The 22,989-nt window shown below is 45.7% G+C and overlaps 2 long non-coding RNA genes and 1 pseudogene across 5 annotated transcripts; 2 read left to right on the top strand and 1 right to left on the bottom strand.

Moving 5' to 3' along the window:
• Positions 1 to 1,776: 1,776 nt before the first annotated feature.
• On the top strand, positions 1,777 to 3,186 carry LOC125536894. 2 transcript variants are annotated; one of them, XR_007295303.1, is made up of 3 exons: positions 1,777 to 2,120; positions 2,364 to 2,411; positions 2,505 to 3,186. It is a non-coding gene; the product is annotated as an uncharacterized LOC125536894 (long non-coding RNA). The 2 variants fall into 2 exon arrangements; XR_007295301.1 differs by lacking the exon at positions 1,777 to 2,120 and having other exon boundaries at positions 2,313 to 2,411.
• A 13,767-nt stretch (positions 3,187 to 16,953) lies between these two features.
• On the bottom strand, positions 16,954 to 17,753 carry LOC125532992 (annotated as a pseudogene).
• A 1,030-nt stretch (positions 17,754 to 18,783) lies between these two features.
• LOC125523346 lies at positions 18,784 to 21,878 on the top strand. 3 transcript variants are annotated; one of them, XR_007290203.1, is made up of 3 exons: positions 18,784 to 18,852; positions 19,451 to 20,402; positions 21,540 to 21,878. It is a non-coding gene; the product is annotated as an uncharacterized LOC125523346 (long non-coding RNA). The 3 variants fall into 3 exon arrangements; XR_007290202.1 differs by lacking the exon at positions 21,540 to 21,878 and adding an exon at positions 21,096 to 21,396; XR_007290204.1 differs by lacking the exon at positions 21,540 to 21,878 and adding an exon at positions 20,911 to 20,963.
• The last annotated feature ends 1,111 nt before the right edge of the window (positions 21,879 to 22,989 follow it).

Here is a 22,989-nt window from a genome sequence, read left to right as displayed (position 1 = left end):
AGAGATAGGGATTGTGATGGGTACTTGGTATGTTGACTTTTTGTGTAGACTCCCCGGCAACGGTGCCAGAAATCCTTCTTGCTACGTCTTGAGCTTGCGTTGGTTTTCCCCGAAGAGGAAGGGATGATGCAGCAAAGTAGCGTAAGTATTTCCCTCAGTTTTTGAGAACCAAGGTATCAATCCAGTAGGAGGCCACGCTCAAGTCCCTCGTGCCTGCACAAAGCGATAGCTACTCGCAACCAACGCGATTAGGGGTTGTCAATCCCTTCACGGTCACTTACGAGAGTGAGATCTGGTAGATATAATATTTTTGGTATTTTTGGTATAAAGATGCAAAGTAAAAAGTAAAAGCAAAGTAAAAAAGCAAAGCAAGATTAAAGTGATGGAGATTGATATGATGAGAATAGACCCGGGGGCCATAGGTTTCACTAGTGGCTTCTCTCAAGAGCATAAGTAGTCTACGGTGGGTGAACAAATTACTGTTGAGCAATTGACAGAATTGAGCATAGTTATGAGAATATCTAGGCATGATCATGTATATAGGCATCACGTCCGTGACAAGTAGATCGAAACGATTCTGCATCTACTACTATTACTCCACTCATCGACCGCTATCCAGCATGCATCTAGAGTATTAAGTTAAAAACAGAGTAACGCCTTAAGCAAGATGACATGATGTAGAGAGATAAATTCATGCAATATGAAATAAACCCCATCTTGTTATCCTCGATGGCAACGATACAATACGTGCCTTGCTGCCCCTTCTGTCACTGGGTAAGGACACCGCAAGATCGAACCCAAAGCTAAGCACTTCTCCCATGGCAAGAACTACCAATCTAGTTGGCCAAACCAAACGGATAATTCAAAGAGACTTGCAAAGATAACTAATCATACATAAAAGAATTCAGAGAAGATTCAAATATTATTCATAGATAGACTTGATCATAAACCCACAATTCATCGGTCTCAACAAACACACCGCAAAAAGAAGATTACATCGAATAGATCTCCACAAGAGAGGGGGAGAACTTTGTATTGAGATTCAAAGAGAGAGAAGAAGCCATATAGCTACTAACTATGGACCCGAAGGTCTGAGGTAAACTACTCACACTTCATCGGAGGGGCTATGATGATGTAGAAGCCCTCCGTGATGACGGCCCTCTTCCGGCGGAGCTCCGGAACAAGCCCCAAGATGGGATCTCGTGGATACAGAAAGTTGCGGCGGTGGAATTAGATTTTTGGCTCCTGTTTTGATCGTTTGGGGGTACGTGTGTATATATAGGAGGAAGGAGTACGTCGATGGAGCACCGAGGGGCCCACGAGGCAAGGGGCGCGCCCTAGGGGGGGCGCCCCCACCCTCGTGACCTCCTCTTTGACCCCCTGGAGTAGGGTCCAAGTCTCCTGGATCACGTTCGGTGAGAAAATCACGTTCCCGAAGGTTTTATTCCGTTTGAACTCCGTTTGATATTCCGTTTCTTCGAAACACTGAAATAGGCAAAAAAAACAACAATTCTAGGCTGGGCCTCCGGTTAATAGGTTAGTCCTAAAAATAATATAAAAGTGGAAAATAAAGCCCAACATAGTCCAAAACAGTAGATAATATAGCATGGAGCAATCAAAAATTATAGATACGTTGGAAACGTATCAGATACGTATCAGAATGCATGATGGAAGGTACATGAGATCGTTAGTTTATTATCTGGTCTTTCACACCCATTGACAGTGATCTCGTTTGAAGGTTGGATGGCCGGGTCTCCTCAGAATCATTTGAGATCGTCACACCAGTTTCTTCTAAAGTTGTATTTGAAGCTAAAAGGATGGTGCTTCTGTTCTTTGATTGATATTTTATCCCAGCATCATCGGAAACTAACTACTTGATATTTTGGTCTGCTATCTTACCTGTACTTGTCCCTTCAGATATATGGCACTCATTTTATTTTAAAAACAAAGTTGATTTATTGAGGTTCTGCAGACTATCTCGGTTTGCATATGCTTTTAGTGTCGAAAATAATTTAGCCATGTTTGAAACTGTAGTTTATAGCTTCATCTAAATATTGATCTGTTGTGTTATTGCAGGGAAGAGATGTGAAATCCTCAACTTAGGAGGGAGCATAGACAAGGTATTCCACACTTCCTATCCTCCTCCTATAGCAAAGGAACATCCAACATGTCATGTGTCGCTCACTAACTAATAAACAGGAATCTGAAGTTGGAAAGAAACAACTGGATATCAAAGCAAAAGGATCACGTTCCCTCTTAGAAATCAGCTAACTGTTCTAATTCTGGAGACTCTTATGGCCCTAGATCTGCCTGGCAGTTGCAATTGTTGTTTTAGTCAAACTAAAAAAATGTTAACTTTGCAGTGTAAGCGGACCCTTTAGCAGGAGAGCAACACAACTGCTAGCTTCCCTGTAAGTTCAGTGTGTTTCTTAACTGTAAAGATCATTTCCTTATCAAGTCATTCTCAATGTGTGTTATTTCATTCTGGTGCCTGCATGCGGCAGTACAGGAGATGGATACGAAGTCCTTGGAGGGTCAGAATACAAAGCTCTACTAGGTGATGGAGCTGGAGAAGTTGAGTACTTCCAGTCTCTTGACGAACGAATCATTAAAATGAAGGTGTTTTGCTGATACTCTTCAGTTTGGTTGCTCCATGATAAAGCTAATTGACTTCCTTTTTTAATTCTCATGGAGAAATACATATACGTTACTTTCAGTGATTCCATGTAGAGTATTAAGAAGCTGAACATCTTTCTTTGCAGGGAGTTTCTGATCCTATTAAATGTCATTGCGGACTGGAGTACAATGTAGAACTAGGCAGGGATGCCATGGGTGCAAGATGAACTCACTATATAGATGACCACAGGTCCAGTGTGTTTAAAGTATGCATATGCGCGGCTGCCGTATGTACAGCTTGACAACTCCATATAGAGAAACTGGATAAAGTGCCAGTGCCGCAGGAGCAAAACAGCGCCCCAGATGAAGCCAACACGGATGACGATTAACTTCTCTGACCTTAATCACATTAATGAGTGAACTTTCTTGTAATCCTTTTTCCTGACACTATAAGGCAATGGCTTAGCCTGATATTTTGGTAGTTGTGTAAGTTGAAACATGATGCTAAGCCGAACAATTTATTGTCCTTTTTTCGCATGATATCACATTTTGGTAGTTGTGAAGCCTAAACCATGATGCTTTTTCTACTGCTGTAGTCCCTAATGAAATTGTGAGATAATGTAGTTAAGCTAACTTTCTTTTGTTTCAATAAAACAGATGTTGGTAGTTGCATAAGTTGAACCATGATGCTTGTTAAGCTAATCTCATTGATTGCACTCCCAAAAATCACAAGAGCCATTCAGAAAAAGGTATGGTAGTATTAGAAATTGATCGTGTAATGTACTGATTCAGACAGCTGACTAAAATTTTAGTTGGGACACTACAGATTAGTAGAGTTCTTTACTGTTAAAATTTCTGAGGGGATTTATGGAAGGTTTGTTTATCTCTCCTCCCATTCCAAATTTCAGTTTAACATTTCTAGCACTTTCATTTTTCCTCAAAGTATTTTTGTCTGCTTTCGTGGTAAGCATACTATAGGTAGTATTCCATTATCACGGGTGTGTCTAGGGCACATCTAGATGTGCTCTAGTTATTGCACATCTAAGTGACTGAATCAAGCATAAAGAGAAAAAGAAAAAAGAGAAAGAAAATATTCACATGAATGTTAATGTAAGATCAATGACATATGACTTAGATGTGCAATACTTATGGCACATCTAGATGTGCTTTAGCGAAACTGATTTTGTTACTAGAAGGTACTTGTGTTCCCACTGAATGAACTGAATGCTTATTTTTTGTTCACAAGCTCCAATATGGAAACAAAGTATGTTGTGGGGAGTGGGATGTACTACAAACTGATCTAAAATAAAGAAAGAGCAATCTTTGGGTGACAATTAGATTCATGATGGAGACTCAATGCAGATTGTCTTTCCTTTCCATTTGTTTCTTATTCTTGTCATCTAACGTTATATGCTTTTGTCTTGAATTACATGGAAGGTCAAGATGACCTCACACATACATGTTTCTTTTGTTATGTTTATTAATGTATGGATGCCTACTGACCCTAAATATAATTGGTTAAAATGTTTCCCAATGAAGTTTCTATGCTATATAAGAAAGTTGGTCTGAAATATTTGAAGTCATATTCTATTTTACAGGTTACTCGTATAGTTTCATAGCTGATTCAGTTGCATTAGTTCAGAACAAGTGTTTGTATCTAAAGCAAAGATAGCATATCCGTCTATATTTAGATAACTGTACGTAAGTGTCATTAAGGATTATAAGCAAAATAAGTGCGCCCCGGACCGCCTCAAGAGACGCGCCCTGGGCGCGTCCCAACCACTAGTATATTTTCAATGTGGTAATTTACAAGGTGTCACGCAAAGCGTGAAGAAAGCTAATCCCTATCACAGACTAGCAAGACTATGTGATCAGTGTGTAAGGTCCCATTTGCTGTTTTGGTAGCTTTATCCTCATTCAAGACTTACAAAAAAATGCAAATTCGATTTTTTTTCCATACGAAGAATATGTAGCCTAGTTGGAGATGTTGTTGGTGAAAAAAAATATGCCCTAGAGGCAATAATAAAGTTGTTATTTTGTATTTCCTTATTCATGATAAAGATTTATTATTCATGCTAGAATTGTATTGATCGGAAACCTTAATATATGTGTGAATACATAAATAAACACCGTGTCCCTAGTGAGCCTCTACTAGACTAGCTCGTTGATCAAAGATGGTTAAGGTTTCCTAACCATGGACATGAGTTGTTATTTGATAACGGGATCACATTATTAGGAGAATGATATGATGGACAAGACCCATCCGTTAGCTTAGCATTATGATCATTCAGTTTTATTGATATTGCTTTCTTCATGTCAAATACATATTCCTTCGACTATGAGATTATGCAACTCCCGCATACCGGAGGAATGCCTTGTGTGCTATCAAACGTCACAACATAATTGGGTGTAAGGTGTTTGTTGAGTTGGCATAGATCGAGATTAGAATTTGTCACTCCGAGTATCAGAGAGGTATCTCTGGGCCCTCTCGGTAATACACATCATAAGCTTACAAGCAAACGACTAAGGAGTTAGTCACAAGGTTATGTATTACGAAACAAGTAAACAGACTTGCCGGTAACGAGATTGAACTAGGTATAAAGATACCGATGATCGAATCTCGGGCAAGTAACATACCGATGGACAAAGGGAATTACGTACGTTGTCATAACGGTTCGACCGATAAAGATTTTCGTAGAATATGTAGGAGCCAATATGGACATCCAGGTTCTGCTATTGGTTTTTGACCGGAGAGGTGTCTCGGTCATGTCTACATAGTTCTCGAACCCGTAGGGTCCGCACGCTTAGTGTTCGTTGACGATACAGTATTATATGAGTTATGTGAATATTGTTCGGAGTCCCAGATGAGATCACGGACATGACGAGGAGTCTCGAAATGGTTGAGAGGTAAAGATTGATATATAGGACGATAGTATTCGGACACCGAAAGTGTTCCGGAGGGTACTGGATACATATCGGGTCACCGGAAGGGGTTCTGGGCACCCCGGCAACAGATATGGGCCTTATGGGCCAATAGAGGAAACGCACCAGCCACAAGGCAGGGGGGCGCGCCCCTATATGGTTCGGCCAAGGTGGAGAAGGAAAAGGGAAGGAGGAAAGGAAAGAAAGGGAATAAGATTCCCCCTTCCTTTTCTCCTCCCCCTCTTTTCTTCCCCCTCCAACAAATAAGGCAGGGGGCGCGCCACTTGGGAGTCATGATGGCAACGGGGCCCCGAAACCCGCGTCCCCGCGGGTTTTTACCCTATTAGGGGACGGGGATGGGCGTCTTTTCATCCCTGCGGGGCTGTTGTTGGGCACATTATACAACCCGACACGTTTCATGGGCTTGCACCCGTTTCGATAGTCCCCGAACCCGAAACCCAACAAACCCGGCAAAATACATTTTTTTACTGAAATATGCTCCTGTTTGTTGCTGAAATATGCTTATCTTCGTTGTTGAAATGGGCTATAGTTGTGCTGAAATAGGCTTCTTTTAGCTGATGTTATTCCTGAGTATTGTGCTGAAATTTGCAGTTGTTTTGCTGCTGAAATATACTATGTTGCTGCTGAAATGATATCATTGTTGCTACTATTTATCTTATGTTTGCTGCCTCCGAAATATACTATGTATGTTGTTTAAATCTGCTAAAATACACTCTATATAGCTGTTGAACCATCTACTATTGTTTTTTGTTGAAATTTGCTCTAGTTATGCTGTTGAAATGTGCTTGTTTTGCTATTCAAATGTTACTCTTTGTCGCCACTATGTATGTTTAAATATTTTTATTTTCTCGTGGGTTTCTCGAAACCCGATGGGTTTAGGGGACGGGCGGAAAACTAGCCCCGCATACGATGATGGGGACGGGGACGGGTTTGCGATTTTCTCGTGGGGATGTGTTTGGGAAGGCAAAACCCGATGGGTTTCGTCCCCGTTGCCATCTGGACTTGGGAGGACCCCAAGTAGGATTCGACCTACTTGGAGCGTCTTCTGGCTGCCTCCTTTCTCCCTCCCACCTATATATATATATTGGGGGGGGGAGGGCTAGCATAGATCAGACAATTGCCTAGCCGTGTGCGGCGTCCTCCTCCATCGTTTACATCCTCGGTCATATTTTCGTAGTGGTTAGGCGAAGCCCTGGGGAGATCATTTCACCATCATCGTCATCATGCCGTTGTGCTGACGGAACTCATCTACTAGCTCGACGTCTTGCTGGATCAAGAAGGCGAGGGACGTCACTGACCTGAACGTGTGCTGAACGCGGAGGTGCCGTACGTTCGGTACTAGATTGGTTGGATCGCGAATAAAGTTCGACTACATCAATCGTGTTCTGAAACGCTTCCGCTTACTGTCTACGAGGGTACTTAGACACACTCCCCCCTCTCGTTGTTATGCATCTTCTAGATAGATCTTGCGTGTGCGTAAAAAAATTGTTTTTCATGCAACATTTCCCAACAGTTGGGTATTCTGGGCTCCACACTAGTAGCAAATTCCATTTTGTGCATTCCTTTGCCTACGAAAACAACAATCAAAGAAGATATACATGGATTTCCCTCGCGGCACACTGACACAACCTTTTTAAAGTGCTCAAATAATTCTGTAGATGAATCAGCTTAACAGATAATCATTCCTTTCAAGAAGGCAATCATTAATTGGATAATCATCAGCGCCAAACCAATTTGGAACTAGCACTACACACAATCACATACACACACACACACACAACACATCGTTACTTTTTCTTGGGAAAACACTCAGCCTCTACACCAAGTGATGCAGCAACCATATATTATTAATTACTAGGACAATGCCCGTGCATTGCAACGGGGATATACACTATTAAAACAGTGACAGGGCAGCAAAAAAGATGACAAATTTATTGTTGAAGGTGGATGCATACTAAAATGGTGACATGGCAGCGAAGGCAGTCCAACCGACCATTTCATTGTTGAAGAAGGCAGTCCACACTTTTCAATTAATTAAGGCATTGTATCTCTGTTTCTAACGCAAAGTAATACATGATTTTTAGCAAGTTTTATAACAAAGATGAAAAGATAGCAAAATAGGAAAGCAAAGAAAAACACATTATAAAGAGCTTGTACCTGACCACTTTCAAAAATTATGTCATGCTCAAACAGAGATATCTCTTTCCAACAGGTTAACCCCTTTTCGGCAAAAACCAGTACCATTACACAGCAGAGGGGGCGGGAAAGAGGAGTTCAGTATATACTCTTTTTGTTTGAGAAGGTTGTTTGGACATCAATTTAATATACATGTAGGCTATAAGATGTCCTAAATAACAGTAGCAATACCCTAACTTACCAAGAATTAGGAGTCACAAATGAACCAACATCAATCAAATGTGGTGGCAACTCAGCCCACATTCAGATATTGCTCTGTCACTTGTTTGAGCATGACATAATTTTTGAAACCCTTACCAACTTTAGATACTATGATAACAAAACTTAGGAAGATCATAAAAGGAAAAACGCATTATAAAGAGCTTGTACCTGACCACTCTCAATATTAAAATGTTCTTGCACAGCTGCAAGCAGTAAACATATGCATATATGTCCATCTGCACACATGAGTATGCTTGTGCGTAGAAGGGAGAAAGACATAAACTACATAAATGAAAAGAACGGTCTGCATGTTTGTGTGATCTGGAAAGGAGCAACCTGAAAGTCAAGATAAGATAAGTATTAGGGGTAAAGGTTTAGCAACATCAAGAGCAACTGGGCTATTTTCTCATGTTGTTTTTACTTAGAACAACTTCAAAGAACCGTTTGTCAACTTGCACGCATAGAAAAGCCCTATTAGCAGATTACAACATGACATATTTCTTAACTTAATTATTATCAGACCAACAAAGAAAAAACCAACAGTAATTTACTGCTATACTTTAGTAGATTTTCCCCACAAGTATAGCAGTTGAATAATACCCAACAATCTATATTCCTTGACTTACGAAGAAAGATGGAAGACATAATAGTATAATACAGGCTTGTCAGCAGTCAGCTCATCCATAAACAATTGATGAACTGGATTACCAAAAAGAACATAGGGGAAAACCATCATATCCACGTGTGGCATACTCGGCTCCACCCTTTCTCATCACCATCTTTATTCATGTTCTGTTTTTCTCAGCATTGCCTGGTGCAGAGGACGCACATTTCAAGAAAGAACATTTGTGAGGATACACAAACATAATAAAGTAAATGATGAACTATACAATAATTTCTGAGTGGTCATGTAATAAGTTGGCCCCGAATCCAAAACTTTCATAAGGGTGCGACAGATTCCGCTCATATAAAAAATTACATGAAAAATATGTACATAATGATTTTTACCTCATAATGAATTTTTGTTGAGACTCGATATATACCCCACCCCAAAAGTATCTCTTTCGGACATATCAATAAAAGTAGAAAAGGATACCTCAGCGATCGGAATCGATGAAAGTTCAACACACGAGTCTATCGGCAAATGTGCATCTGCAAAGAAAATCATTTTCTAAGTGAACACTGAACTCCTTTGTGTCACCTGCATTGTTGAGGAAATTGTTAACTGGTAGCTGCTCGGTGGGCTGGTGAGTAGGGGATTAATAGGCTAATCGGCAAGTTAATCGGCCATTTAATCAATTAATCGGACGATTTATCGGGTAATCGGCTACTCGGGGACCCTATGGGTAGGGATTAATCGGCAAGTTAACTGGTTAATCGGATGAATTCTTGAACAGAGGTCACCTGTAAATAAAACATCAAATTGCTGTAGAGAAACATGCATGGTGTATGCATCTGTGGTAGGTGGCCCTATCTGAAACACCAGAAAGACATTGAGTTATCATTTTTTTTTGTAAGCGAAGATTCAGAGAAAGGCATCATGTACACAAGACATGTAGCTAGAGAATCACAGAGCCCACAATCAAAAAGTTAAATGTCAGCTAAACATAGTATCTCTGGAGTGAAGCTTATGTTCTCCCCAGTTCCAATTGGTGATTGCACTGAATCAAAAGCTAAGTGTCAGTCTAACCGATTATCTGGAGTGAAGGCATCAAGTACACCACGAGACATAGCTACAGAATTATAGATTATCTGAATAAGAAAGCTCAATGTCACTGAAAATGGTTGAGTACGTACTTTGCATGGTCTACGTACTTGTCCCACCTTGGCTCTGCCCGCGCACGACAAAGGCTATGGTGGTGGCGTCGACGGCGCAGTGAGCTCCTGTGATTTCACGACAATATGTATCATCGCAAGCTAAAGAACTAAGAAGCCTGCAGGCAGCTTCAGGCAGCGGTTGGGTCTCCCCAGCCGGGATGCGACCGTGCCAAAGTGGGGACGTGCAGCCGGCAATCCAATCGCGCTCTCCTCCATGCCGAACGCCCGAACCTCGCGTGGATCCTCACCTCGACATGACGGCCATTCCTTCGACGCAGGGGCCGGCAGTCCCTGACCTCGTTCCCAGCTTTCCTGCCCGACGTTGACTGCCGATCTCCGGTGATCAGCCCGGCGCAGGTCGCCTGCTGACCTCGTTTAGCACCGTCGTTGATGAACCACCACACGAGTCGCTCGGAGGTGTTCCGTCCTATCGACCACGTATGGCGGGTGCAGTAGCCGACGCAACTCGGGGGACGATGGCCTGGCGCACGCCGACGCTGCCGCCGCCGCCAAGCCGCGCGCGAGCGCATGCACGCACCAAGCGAGGCTGGTGTGGAGCGCGGGCACGGTCGAGCATCACATATGACGCGGGCAGCGCTGCGTCCACATGATGCGTCGATGAATTCGTTTGTTCCCACCGTAGTTCTGGGCCACGTCCACGACAAAGGCGGCCACGACGGGTGACGGTCCGATAAGGCCGCACGATCCCTGGTGTCGTCCCGTCTTCCACGACGACGTTGCCGCCGTAGAAATCACGCTTATCTACCACCGCGCCTGTGCTTCCAGCACTACCGGAACAGGGCTGTAAGCCGACAGCCAAATGTATGCCGACGGCCACCATCGGCCTAACCCGAGCTATGCCGACAGCTAGGTCCTGGCCGTCGGCGTACAATGGCCGTCGGGCTATCCCCGTCTACGCCGACAGCAGCCGTCGACACATAGCAGCCGTCGGCTTATCCCAGACTACGCCTACAGCTGCCGTCGGCATATATAGGCCGTCGGCATAGATGCGGGCCCGCCGACAACACTCATCACGGCCGGCTAACGACGTCAAATCTATGCCGACGGCCGTGACGGGTGGCCGTCGGCATAGATACGGGTGACACGTCACCGATCCAGAGCGCACCGACCAGGACATATGCCGACGGCAGCCGTCGGCATAGCTGACACGTCATCGATCCGCGGCGCTGTCCATTTGCCCTGGCCGCAGCTATGCCGACGGCTTTGCCGTCGGCATAGTTTTTTTTTCTTTTTTTCTTTTTCCCATATAGTATTATTACTATTATTATTAAGCATACAGTATGTGTTAATAAGCATACATATAGATTGTGTTAATAAGCATACATATAGTATGTGTTAATAAGCATATAGTATGTGTTAATAAGCATACATATAGTTTTTTTTCTTTTTCTTCACTGTTTTCTTTATTATTATTATTATTATTTAACTAACTTACATACAGTATGTGTTAATAAGCATACATACATTATTTTTCGGTTCTGTACAGAGCGGTGTGACCCCCCTCACGAACGGTGCCGCCGCCAGCCGGCAACTGGAATGGGGAACAACCGCATCGGGTCTATACGAAGGGGACTTTGCTCCAAGTGTTCATATATATCGGATGACCTACCACAATCAGATGGTGTTATGCCGTGTCCGAAGAGGCGGCAGGCATCTCCGGGGTGTGGCCCCGTCACGGACGGCGCCGCCGCCGGCACCTGGAGGGGGGGAACGGACGTGTCGGGTCTACATGGAGTGGATGTATCTGTGGGTTTGGCCCGGATGTTGCTTCCGGGTGTCCTTATGGGCGGACCTGACACAACCGGGTGGAGAGGTCCACTGGTCAAAGCCCGTCCGTGCAAAGTCAAAGGGCTAGATCCCGTGGTCAAACGCTACAGGGTTAGCCGGGACGGGGGCCCTGGGGGGTAGCAATGCCACCGGAGCGTCGTACTGCGCCTCCTACATGCGGGGTGGTGTTGTGGCATGTCCGAAGAGGCCGCACGCGTCTCCGGCGCGTGGCCCCCCTCACGGACGGCGCCGCCGCCGGCACCTGGAGGGGGGAAACTACCGCATCGGGTCTACACGGAGTGGATTTAGCTGTGGGTTTGGCCCAGATGTTGCTCCCCGGTGTCCCTCTGGGCCGACCCAACACAACCGGGTGGAGAGGTCCACTGGTCAAAGCCCATCCGTGCAAAGTCAAAGGGCTAGATCCCGTGGTCAACCGCTCCAGGGTTAGGCGGGACGGGGGCCCTGGGGGGTAGCAATGCCACCGGAGCGTCGTACCGGGCCCTCATACATGCGGGGTGGTGTTGTGGCATGTCCGAAGAGGCCGCACGCGTCTCCGGTGCGTGGCCCCCCTCACGGACGGCGCCGCCGCCGGCACCTGGAGGGGGCAAACTACCGCATCGGGTCTACACGGAGTGGATTTAGCTGTGGGTTTGGCCCAGATGTTGCTCCCCGGTGTCCCTCTGGGCTGACCCGACACAACCGGGTGGAGAGGTCCACTGGTCAAAGCCCATCCGTGCAAAGTCAAAGGGCTAGATCCCGTGGTCAACCGCTCCAGGGTTAGGCGGGACGGGGCCCTGGGGGTAGCAATGCCACCGGAGCGTCGTACCGGGCCCTCATACATGCGGGGTAGTGTTGTGGCATGTCCGAAGAGGCCGCACGCATCTCTGGTGCGTGGCCCCCCTCATGGACGGCGCCGCCGCCGGCACCTGGAGGGGGGAAACTACCGCATCGGGTCTACACGGAGTGGATTTAGGCACTCGCATAGTTACCGGATCAGGCACTCGGTAACGGTACCCCTCAGTCAGTTGCTTTCCTATGTATCACCTTTCACGAGACCATAGAAAAAAATATACGTGATATTTTAGAAAATTGTTGTACAATATAAAAAAAGATCATGTCATTAAAAATAATGTTTCAAATCATTAAAGAAAATGTATGGTACATTTTAAATAATGTTCTGCATGTAAAAAATATGTATAAGAAAACATTAAAATATTTATAAAAAATAAGAAAACATTACAAAATTTATACAAAATAAGAAAAGTAAAAATAAAAATATGCCGACGGCAAAGCCGTCGGCATAGCTGCGGCAATAGGGAAGCTTATACGCGGATCGGTGACGTGGCTAATAAAAAAAAGTATGCCTACGGCTAAGCCGTCGGCATAGGTGCCACGTGGCGCCCTGAGCTATGCCGACGGCTTAGCCGTCGGCATAGTTGACCTTATCCACTTACGTTCTCCCCCATCCACTCACTTACTCCCCCACGTACCCCGAGCTGCCGCCGCCGCACCCCCCGACCCCGACCTGCGCCGCCGCCGCACCCCCCTCCCCGACCTGCCGCCGCCGCCGCACCTCGCTCCAGCCGCCCCCGCCCTCCCTTGCTCCAGCCGCCCCCGCCCCTTCCTCCTCGACCCCGGCCCTCCCTGCGTGGATGCCGCCCCGGCCGGCCCATGGCCTAGCCTGGCCGGCCCCCTGCTGGTCCGACCGGCCGGCCCCTCCGGCGACCGCCCCCTGCCGCTCCGGTGGTCGTCCCCTGCCCCGACCGGCCGCCCCCTGCTCCGGTGGTCGTCCCCTGCTCCGGTGGTCGCCCCCTTATCCGTAGGTAAGTTTTTTTACCTTTTTGTGTAGTAATGTTGTAGATGAATGCATATATATGTATAGTAATAGATGATTAGATAGGTTGATCCCGCGTTGTGGGGTGACTTGCCACCGGGTTCTTCGCAGGGGTGGCTGCGTGGTAATGCCGGACTACCTACACCACCTTCTATCGAGGAGCACAAGTGGCTCATTGAACCTATGGGGACAGAGTAAGTGCCTCTCAATCATATTTTCAACACATGACAACATTTTCTTATTGTACACATGGCAATCATTTGATTCTTTTGCAGAAACTGGATCCTTCACGGAAAGGGCCGTAAACCGAACGGCCTTATCACTGTCCTGTTGAAGGAGTTTTGGCCTGGCCTATTCTGCCCGCGGCCAGACAGGGACCCGCAGCAGCGGGTTTTGGCCACGAGCTGGGCCCACTACGAGGCTTGCAGCAACGCGGAGTACGGGACGACCGCTAAGGCCGTGATCACCAAATTTTGGGTAAGTTCTCTTCTGAATCACTTGTCTTCAGTTTCGTTCATAGTTTATCATTGAATCACTCAACTCATGCCTTGTTTGCTTCTGGTTTTTGCATGATTGCAGCAACTCTATAGAGTTCTTGATGAGCACAAGGCCAGAGCCGACGTGGTCATGCTTGCGGTTGCGAAGAAGAAAGCTCGTCAGTTGCAGTACGAGGTGCGCTGGGTTGCCGTCTCGCAGTACTACCACTACTACCTGCACCAAAAGATGCCCAAAACTCAAGCGCAGAAGCTACGACTTACCTTGAGCAAGGAGCAGTTCATGATGGTAACTATTACTAACTTTTCATTGTTTCAAGTAGTCAACTATATGTTTCGTGCTCACATGTCATGCTTCCAAAATTTGCATAGGTTGTTCCTCCGTTGGTGCTATGGAAGGCATGACGGATGGGCGAGTTTGGTGGATAGGTGGCTCGGCGCCGATGCAGAGTTTGCTGCCAAGAGCATCAAGGCCCGGGCTAACCGTGGAGACGACGGGACACACGGCCAAGGAAACAGGAACCACTGGGGCTTCAAGGCCATGAAGGTATATCTATGTGCATGATGCATTTTTGTTCTTCTTTACGTCATGTTCTTATGTATGGCTGACTTCTATTTGACGTTGTAGGAGGACAAGTTGAAGAGGCCGCTCTCAGACATGGAGTCGTGGAAGCTGGCCCGCGAGCGGAGTCATCGCAAGGAGGGCGAGAGCCAGTACTATGGCAAGACCGAGGAGCACCTGGGGTCTTACATTCATCACTATCAGGAGTTGCATCCGGATGTTCCTGTTGCTGAGGTCGCCCAGTCTCAGATCGACGACACGGCGGTGGTGGCCATCCAGGGGAAGAAGAATGGCCGGTATCCGTGTTTCGATGGCTTGATCACTCCTTCGATCTCGTACACACGGCTTCGGGCTAGCAACCCGAGCCAGTTAGAGAGTACGGGGCGTTCACAGACTCCCTTAGCCCGCCAGCATGCTGTAAGTACTTCCTCTTTATCTTTTTCTATCTTGCATTCTCAGTTTATTTTCAGCATTGCTCACTTAGAAACAACCCAAATTATGTAGGCATATAAGGAGTTTGTCGAGCATAGGAATCTCGAGGTGCGGGAGTACTTGAAACTAGTGAAGGCAAACGATGATTACAATCGTCAGATGATGACGGTTAGTTTTGCCCTCTTAAAACCAACCTAAATTTTTGCACTTTCATTCCTTCTGATCTTCTAGTTTGCTTGTTTAACTAACATTCAGGCTATGTTGGCGTCTTGGACTAACCGCACGGATCCACCACAAATGGGACCCCCACCACCACCTGCGGGAGAACCCCCACACGTGCCCACGTTCGATGAATGGGTGGCACTAGGCAGTGATGGTTTGGTTAGTACATTTGCCTAACTACTAGCAAACTAGTTCTCGTTCATAAAACACTATCATATCATATTTACCGTTAGAATCTTTTCTGAAACATGTAGGGGAACGGTGGCTCGACTCCTGCTCCGTCGACCCCAGTCACTCCGATCTGGCAGAGTGGTGGTGGTCGCAATGACGGTTTTGGCGGAGGTGGTGGTGGTGGTTTTGGAGGAGGTGGTGCTTTTGGCGGAGGTAGTGGTGGTTATGGCGGAGGTGGTGGTTTTGGCGGGGGTGCTCTTGCTTGATGATTCCGTGCATGTGGCCATCGTGCCATGCCTTTCATATTCCTACTTTTATCATGTTTCATGTCTTGCACTACTTTTATGTGCATGAACTTCCATCGGTGATGATCATTAGATGATGTGATGAACTTGAGTATGTTTAGATGATGATGGTGAACTTGAGTATGTTTAGATGAACTTGAGTATGTTCACATGATGAATTGTCATATTTCTGCATAATTTCATATTGTTCTGTTTTGAAATGCTGTCAAATGAATTGGAAAAGAGAAAACAGGGAAAAAAAACTATGCCTACGGCAAAGCCGTCGGCATATATACGCCCAGGACTTACCAGGGCTTGCCACGTGGCAAACTATGCCGACGGCTTTGCCGTAGGCATAGCCCTGCCGCCAGGAGAAGCCGGGGGACGACACGTGGCGCAGGTATGCCGACGGCTTGGCCATCGGCATAGATTTCCATCTATGCCGACGGCCAAGCCGTCGGCATACCTGCGCCATGTGTCGTCCCCTGAATCGCCAGCGCTGTTGACGGCGCCGTCCGTTGCCGTCAGACGGAAAACAGCGCCGACGGCTAAACTATGCCGATGGCTGTCCCACGGCCGTCGGCATATGCACCTATGCCGACGGCTATACTACGCCGACGGTCTGACATATCTACGCTGACGTGATCTACGCCGACGGGGCTATGCTGACGGCAGCCGTAGGCATAGATCTATGCCAACGGCAAAGGACCTATGCCGACGGCCCTGGGCCGTAGGCATAGCCCGCGAGTCCGGTAGTGCAGGGCATTATGATGTCTGGATCAAGGGGAGTGGTAACCCTAACCGATGCCCCGTCCCCCATCCCTTTCTTAGCACGTCCCACACGCATTTATGTGCAGTTTTCACGCATAAAATCATAAAATCAGGGAAAGGTTGACCAGCGGAACAATGATCCTTTTGTCGATGCGAGCGGATCGTTGTGAAAACCCTAGTGGGGTGGGAACGGCGGACGAAGGGGCAAGGCAGGATGAGATCCTGTTGGCAGGAAAAGGAACACTACGTGTTTTTTAAAGAGTAGAGATATAATACAGAATATGTTTCTTTCCTTTTTATTTGAACGTACGTTTTATTTTGGAGAATCCATCAAGCTGAACGTCGGAGGGTGGGAGCGAGGAAAGGTTATGATTTATCTCTACTCCTAATGGAGCAGTTGGTAGTCTCGCTTCCAGTTTTTTTTAGTCCCATCTCCCATGATTTTTTTGGTACCTCCTCCCACCTCAGACTTAGCCACCACAAACCGGAAAAACCTCGTGCTAAGGCCCCAACCCGCACCCATGCACCTACGACCGAAAAGAGACCTACGAAGGTTAACCAACGAAAAAAGACCTACGAAGGTTAACCAGCGACAAAAAAAACCTAAACCTATCGCCCGCACATACGAGCGACGACTCCTGCCCTCTAGGGTTTCCTACGCCACCGCCGCCGCCGGGGAACTCCTCGACCAACCCACCCTCCTGCCGCTCCGCCCCCTTTCCTTCCCATCACCGCAGTCTCCCCCTCCCCCTTCCCTTCCCATCGCCGCAGTCGCCCCCTCCATCTCCTGCCGGAGCCACTCCCTGCCGCGAACATCCTGCTCGCATTGTACATGACCGGTACGACGGCCCTGACGGGGAGCGAGAACCGCCACGGGAACGCGGTGGTGAGGCCGTCGAGGATGTACAGCGCCGGGAGCACGGCACCGACGAGGAACCCACCCAATGTGTGCGCGGCGAGAGGAGGCGCGCGAGGCCGCGAAAGACAGGCGTGACGGGTTGGGCTTCCTGGGGCGCTGCGGGAAGGCGGGCGTGGCCAGGAGGAGGAGGTAGGGGAGGAGCGGGACACCAAAGGCGATCTCCGAGAGCGGCACGGTGGTCGAGAAGGCCAGTACGGCGGCGGCACCCAGTGTGTTGAGTTGCTTGATGGAGAAGAGGTAGTGGTGGTGGTGCGGCGCGCGGTGGGCGAGGTGGGCTCCGAGTGCAGCGGCAGGGCGGCTGCCCCATCGATGGCAGCACGATACCGCCCCCGCCGTCGGGCCCACGCTGTCGGACATCGTCGTGATCTTGGCTTGTTCGCTCAATGTCGTTGGGTTCTCCTTGTCCGCTGAGACAAGCAGCTTGTGTTGAGTTTTGATCCACTTCTTCTGTTGAGCAATCCTGGTGTGTTAAAAACAGTGTTGTAACTTTGTCTTTGATGGTTTATTGCTATGCTTTCCTTTGTTGCAGAATTACCAGAATCAGGAAAGGGAGGGAGCAAAGTTGTTGGCCGATGATGATATGAGATTGACAACCTGTTTCCTGCATCCTCTAGGAGTAGGATTTGGAAGCGTTTTGGGAAGTAGACTGAAGACCAAGACGATGGTAATTCTGGTGATGTGAGACGGTGTGGTGGCCACCCAATTAGTCGTAATTCTGCGACCGCATGTTGTGACTCAACTTGATAATTCTGTGTTGCAGGAAACAACATCACATCTTTCCAAGAGGAGTGGCCGAAGGAGAACTTTTCTATGTTGTTAATGTACTGGATTTACCCGGTGTCCATAAGTATCCGTATAGTGGTAAGTCAAAACTGTTCTGAACTTATTAACCATTCCTATACTGATAGGTAGGTATACATTGGACTTGATTTAATTCGTTTTCTGCCGTCCAACTGAACTATAGCTGGAGTTTATCCTGATCGCACTGATTTGGAAGTTCGATTTCTCGCCGTTTATGATCCTGCTCATTGCCATTCTCAACGACGGTGGGTCACAAATCCATTATGCCAAACAAACATGTTTTTTAGCCGACCAAACATGTTACTGTCCATTGCTCATTTGTTTGATTGATTTACTCAACTCGCGCATAATCATGACCATCTCCAAGGACAGAGTGAAGCCATCCCCACATCCAGATAGTTGGAAGCTGCCGGAGATCTTCATCACCGGCATCATCTATGGCGCCTACCCTGCTGTGAAGGCCGTGGTGTTCTTCTTCGCCATGACCAGCACTGACTTCTTCAGCATAAGTGTTGTTTCAATCCATGCCATGTCTAATCCCTCCAAACTAGACATTTTATGGGCGTGGCTCGTGCTGCTTTACAGACAATATATGCTGAATGTTCCTGTTTGTTTCCAAATTGCAGGAGAAGTTCCACGTGCGTTCGCTAAGGGGCAACAAGGATGAGATGATGTCTGCCCTCTACCTTCAAGTGAGCATCATCAGCCAGGCCCTCATCTTCGTCACCCGGTCACGCCGCTGGTGCTTCCAGGAGTGCCCGGGGCTCTGGCTCTGCTTCGCCTTCGTCGTCGCGCAGATCGTAAGCCCACCCCACCCGGCCTCACTCCAACAATGGAGTGTGTGCGTTCATATTCATCTGTAGCTGCAGCAATACCGAAGGAGAACAGAACAAATCAATGATAAAGATGGCGTCGACACTCTTCATGAATGCCGTTCTTTCTAGGAGCTGATTTTGTTGTACATAAAAATGCATATGTGTGAAATGGTCAATTATAATGTGCTTTGCAATCCATTATAATAATCCATCAAGTTATAACCAAGTCCTACTATTCCTGGTTGGTTTTTGAAGTGTTCTACTGGCACTTGTTCTCTCATATGAAATGGAGAGCTGAACAAGTGCCAAGTCCTACTGTTTCTGGTTGGTTTTGAATATTCGGAATAACTATTTATAACTACAGAGTGTCTTCTGCTCGAGTTTTAGTATCTCAGTTAAGAAATAAATAGTAGCCTTCCTCTAAAGAGGTCTGCTGCCTTGCTTTTCATAATTTAAATTTGTAGTTATTTTCTCATATTCAAACAAGTACGCACAACAATCTTTTGATTGTTCAACATTCTTTATTGCGTGAATTTCAGACATATCAGGATGCAGGTACATGACACTATTGTGTTGTCTGCAGAGGTTCTCATTCTGAAAGAAACTGCAACTATGCAAGAGCTTATTGACGGAGATTATGAAATTTGCAGTTCTTGTTCTAGACATCAGATTGATACTTTACCAAAGGTGCACCAACCGGACATCCGTCTCCTAGGGTGATGACGGAATGACATCGACAGCAGCAGCAATTACACACAGGTGATGGTGGATTTGTCAATTGACTTCATATCTCTATCTCTACTACCTAAAAAAATTGCAACATTTCATTCCCATCTTCTGTCTTATGTCGTTTCGTCCAACCGCACACGTTTCTCTGGCCGTATGCTAGATTGCAAGAATTGGAACGTTTCCTACTGCGTTTTTAATGATGCAATACGGTTAAAAACTTTTTATTACTTGGGTCTGCTACCTCAGATTGACACGTCATGCTCGGGCAGTAATAGTCTAAGCTTCATCATGTAATAAGCTCCACCTGCGTGCACAGGTAAGTGGTTCTGGTACTGCTGCTATTTTTGTTTGTTATATTTGCTGCCGGTCTGATTGCTACTAGCTACTGTATGTGCTTACCATTTGGCTTTGAAGAGATATTTGCTCGAGGTTATGCCAATTAGTTTCAAAGCAGACTCCTCAATTTGTATTGTATCTGAGATCTAATTTGTGCCATAGAATATTAGCTTCTTCATGGCAATTTCAATGTTACATGTACCATAGTAAGCCAATCAATATCTGCACCATATTAGTCTGATGCTTTCTTACCCTCTCATCCTTAATTAATAGGCATTTTCCAGATCAAATGTTGATCATTTCTTTCCTTCGATGCATGTCAACGTGAAAGTATGTGCTCCAGGAAATATCCTACTCATCAATCGGAATAGTTATTGTCATTCTACGAGCTAAAAGACGTCGGTCATTCTAAAATGTCTAACTATACTTTTAGCAAAGCGGCAACACCTGAAGTGTGTCGATATCTGTAGGTAAGGTTGTAGGATGTTTTCTCGCTTTTTGCCCTTGGCAGGCTTCATATTTTTGTCCCTATGATCCAGGATTAGTTTCGTAGCCATCTAGAGATAAGACTGTAAAATGAAGTTTCTCTATGTGAAGGTGAAGCTAATGTTTTCCTTGTTACTTCAACAATTTGTTATATAGCATTCTATTATTCTTTATTTATTGGAAAATTTTGATGGCACCAAAATATTTTATTTGTGATCCTTTTCCTAACCAAATTATCTCACGGCAGCTTTGCAAATCAAAACTTGTGACATGACATCAAATTGTCATAAGAAAAATCTCAACAAATTGTATGATCATTTTTCCTTAGCTTTGATTAACAATAAAACATTTGTATGTTTCTAATTGGTATATTAGCTTAGCGATATTGTGGATGGGTTCATCCTTGCGGTTTAAGCTAAGGTAAATTCCCCTAGATTTACAATTTTATTCAATGAACGAAATGTCTACTTATCTACACATACATCTGGGCAGGGTGACCCGACCAGTTTGAATTGACGAGGGTAGTGTAGCACAATTGTCAAATCTAAAGGTGAAGCCTATGGGTGTGTGTAGCCCCCAATCACCGTTGAATTTCAATGTAGTGCCATAAATCTCACCGTATTGTATAACCCTCGTCTCATTGTATCGTATATTTTGATTTTTTTTTATGCATCAAGGCGTTGCTAATTGTTGCCAAGTGACATCTACGGACCCAACGGAGCAAATAAAGTTAATGCGAAGAAGACAAAATTCAAGGAGGAAGTAGGATATGGTTATTGTACCTAATATTTGTGGTGTTGAACCACGCATGGTTATTGTACCTAATATCATCCGTATGTACTGTAGCTATTTTTGCTGCTTTGGATGGTGAACAGAAAATTATGTGAATGATATTAACAACAAATGGTTTAGCGAATGAGGCCCTGATTGGATGGCACTGGCAAATGGATCATCAAAGTATATGTTTCTAATTTTCCATAGAGACATCTTTTTAACTCTTCATGCATTAGGGTTCAGAATTATTGTACATATATTACCTTCCCATCGAATAATTCTTTCAAGTCAGCAGCTATGTGCAATTGAGTTTTTAGTGTTTTAATGAAGACTTTATTTCAATGTAGATATTATCTTCAATTTGTACTTGGCCATAGTGGGATGCCAGGAAATATCCTACTCATCAATCGGAATAGTTACTGTCATTCTACGAGCTAAAAGACGTCGGTCATTCTAAAATGTCTAACTATACTTTTAGCAAAGAGGCAACACCTGAAGTGTGTCGATATCTGTAGGTAAGATTGTAGGATGTCTTCTCGCTTTTTGCCCTTGTCAGGCTTTATATTTTTGTCCCTATGATCCAGGATTAGTTTAGTATCCATCTAGAGATAAGACTGTAAAATGAAGTTTCTCTATGTGAAGGTGAAGCTAATGTTTTCCTTGCTACTTCAGCAATTTTTTATATAGCATTCTATTATTCTTTATTTAATGGAAAATTTTGATGGCACCAAAATATTTTATTTGTGATCCTTTTCCTAACCAAATTATCTCACGGCAGCTTTGCAAATCAAAACTTGTGACATGACATCAAATTGTCATAAGAAAAATCTCAACAAATTGTATGATCATTTTTCCTTAGCTTTGATTAACAATAAAACATTTGTATGTTTCTAATTGGTATATTAGCTTAGCGATATTGTGGATGGGTTCATCTTTGCGGTTTAAGCTAAGGTAAATTCCCCTAAATTTACAATTTTATTTGATGAACAAAATGTCTACTTATCTACACATACATCTGGGCAGGGTGACCCGACCAGTTTGAACAGACGAGGGTAGTGTAGCACAATTGTCAAATCTAAAGGTGAAGCCTATGGGTGTGTGTAGCCGCCAATCACCGTTGAATTTCAATGTGGTGCCATAAATCTCACCGTATTGTATAACCCTCGTCTCATTGTATCGTATTTTTTTTTATGCATCAAGGCGTTGCTAATTGTTGCCAAGTGACATCTATGGTCCCAACGGAGCAAATAAAGTTAGTGCGAAGAAGAAATAATTCAAGGAGGAAGTAGGACATGCACAATGGAATGGGGATACTTAGGATGTGATGAAAAATGACATGCTATGGCGGAGATACATGGAGTAGAGCTAAGTCGAGTGATGAGCGGAGATGAGATGAGGAAGACAAGATGAAGATTTACGGCGGGAAACAAACACGACAAGATTTAGATGACAAGGGCGTTGTTCCTTCTCGCCGCCCCTCATCGTCGCGTCACACTGTTGTGCCCGATCTAAACGCCAATGGCGTTGTCTCTCCTTGCGGCGTCACACTGATGTGCCGCATGTGGACGACGAGGGTGTTGTCCCTCCTCTTCGACGTGTCACACCGTTGTGCCCTATGTAGACGACATGGGCACCATCCCTCCTCGTGGCGTCACACCTTTGTGTGTGATTTAGACGACAAGGGCGCCGTCAGCGGCGAGCCCTTCTGCATAGACCAGCTGGATTGGATTGGCCAGGATGCCAGATCGGTGGGCACGAGGACTCGGTGCCAATGTTGCGGCGCGAGAGGTTGTCGGC

The sequence above is a fragment of the Triticum urartu genome, chromosome 1 (genome assembly GCF_003073215.2).
Source record: "Triticum urartu cultivar G1812 chromosome 1, Tu2.1, whole genome shotgun sequence".
Classification (NCBI taxonomy): Eukaryota; Viridiplantae; Streptophyta; class Magnoliopsida; order Poales; family Poaceae; genus Triticum; species Triticum urartu.
This window is presented reverse-complemented; position numbering and strand designations above follow the sequence as displayed.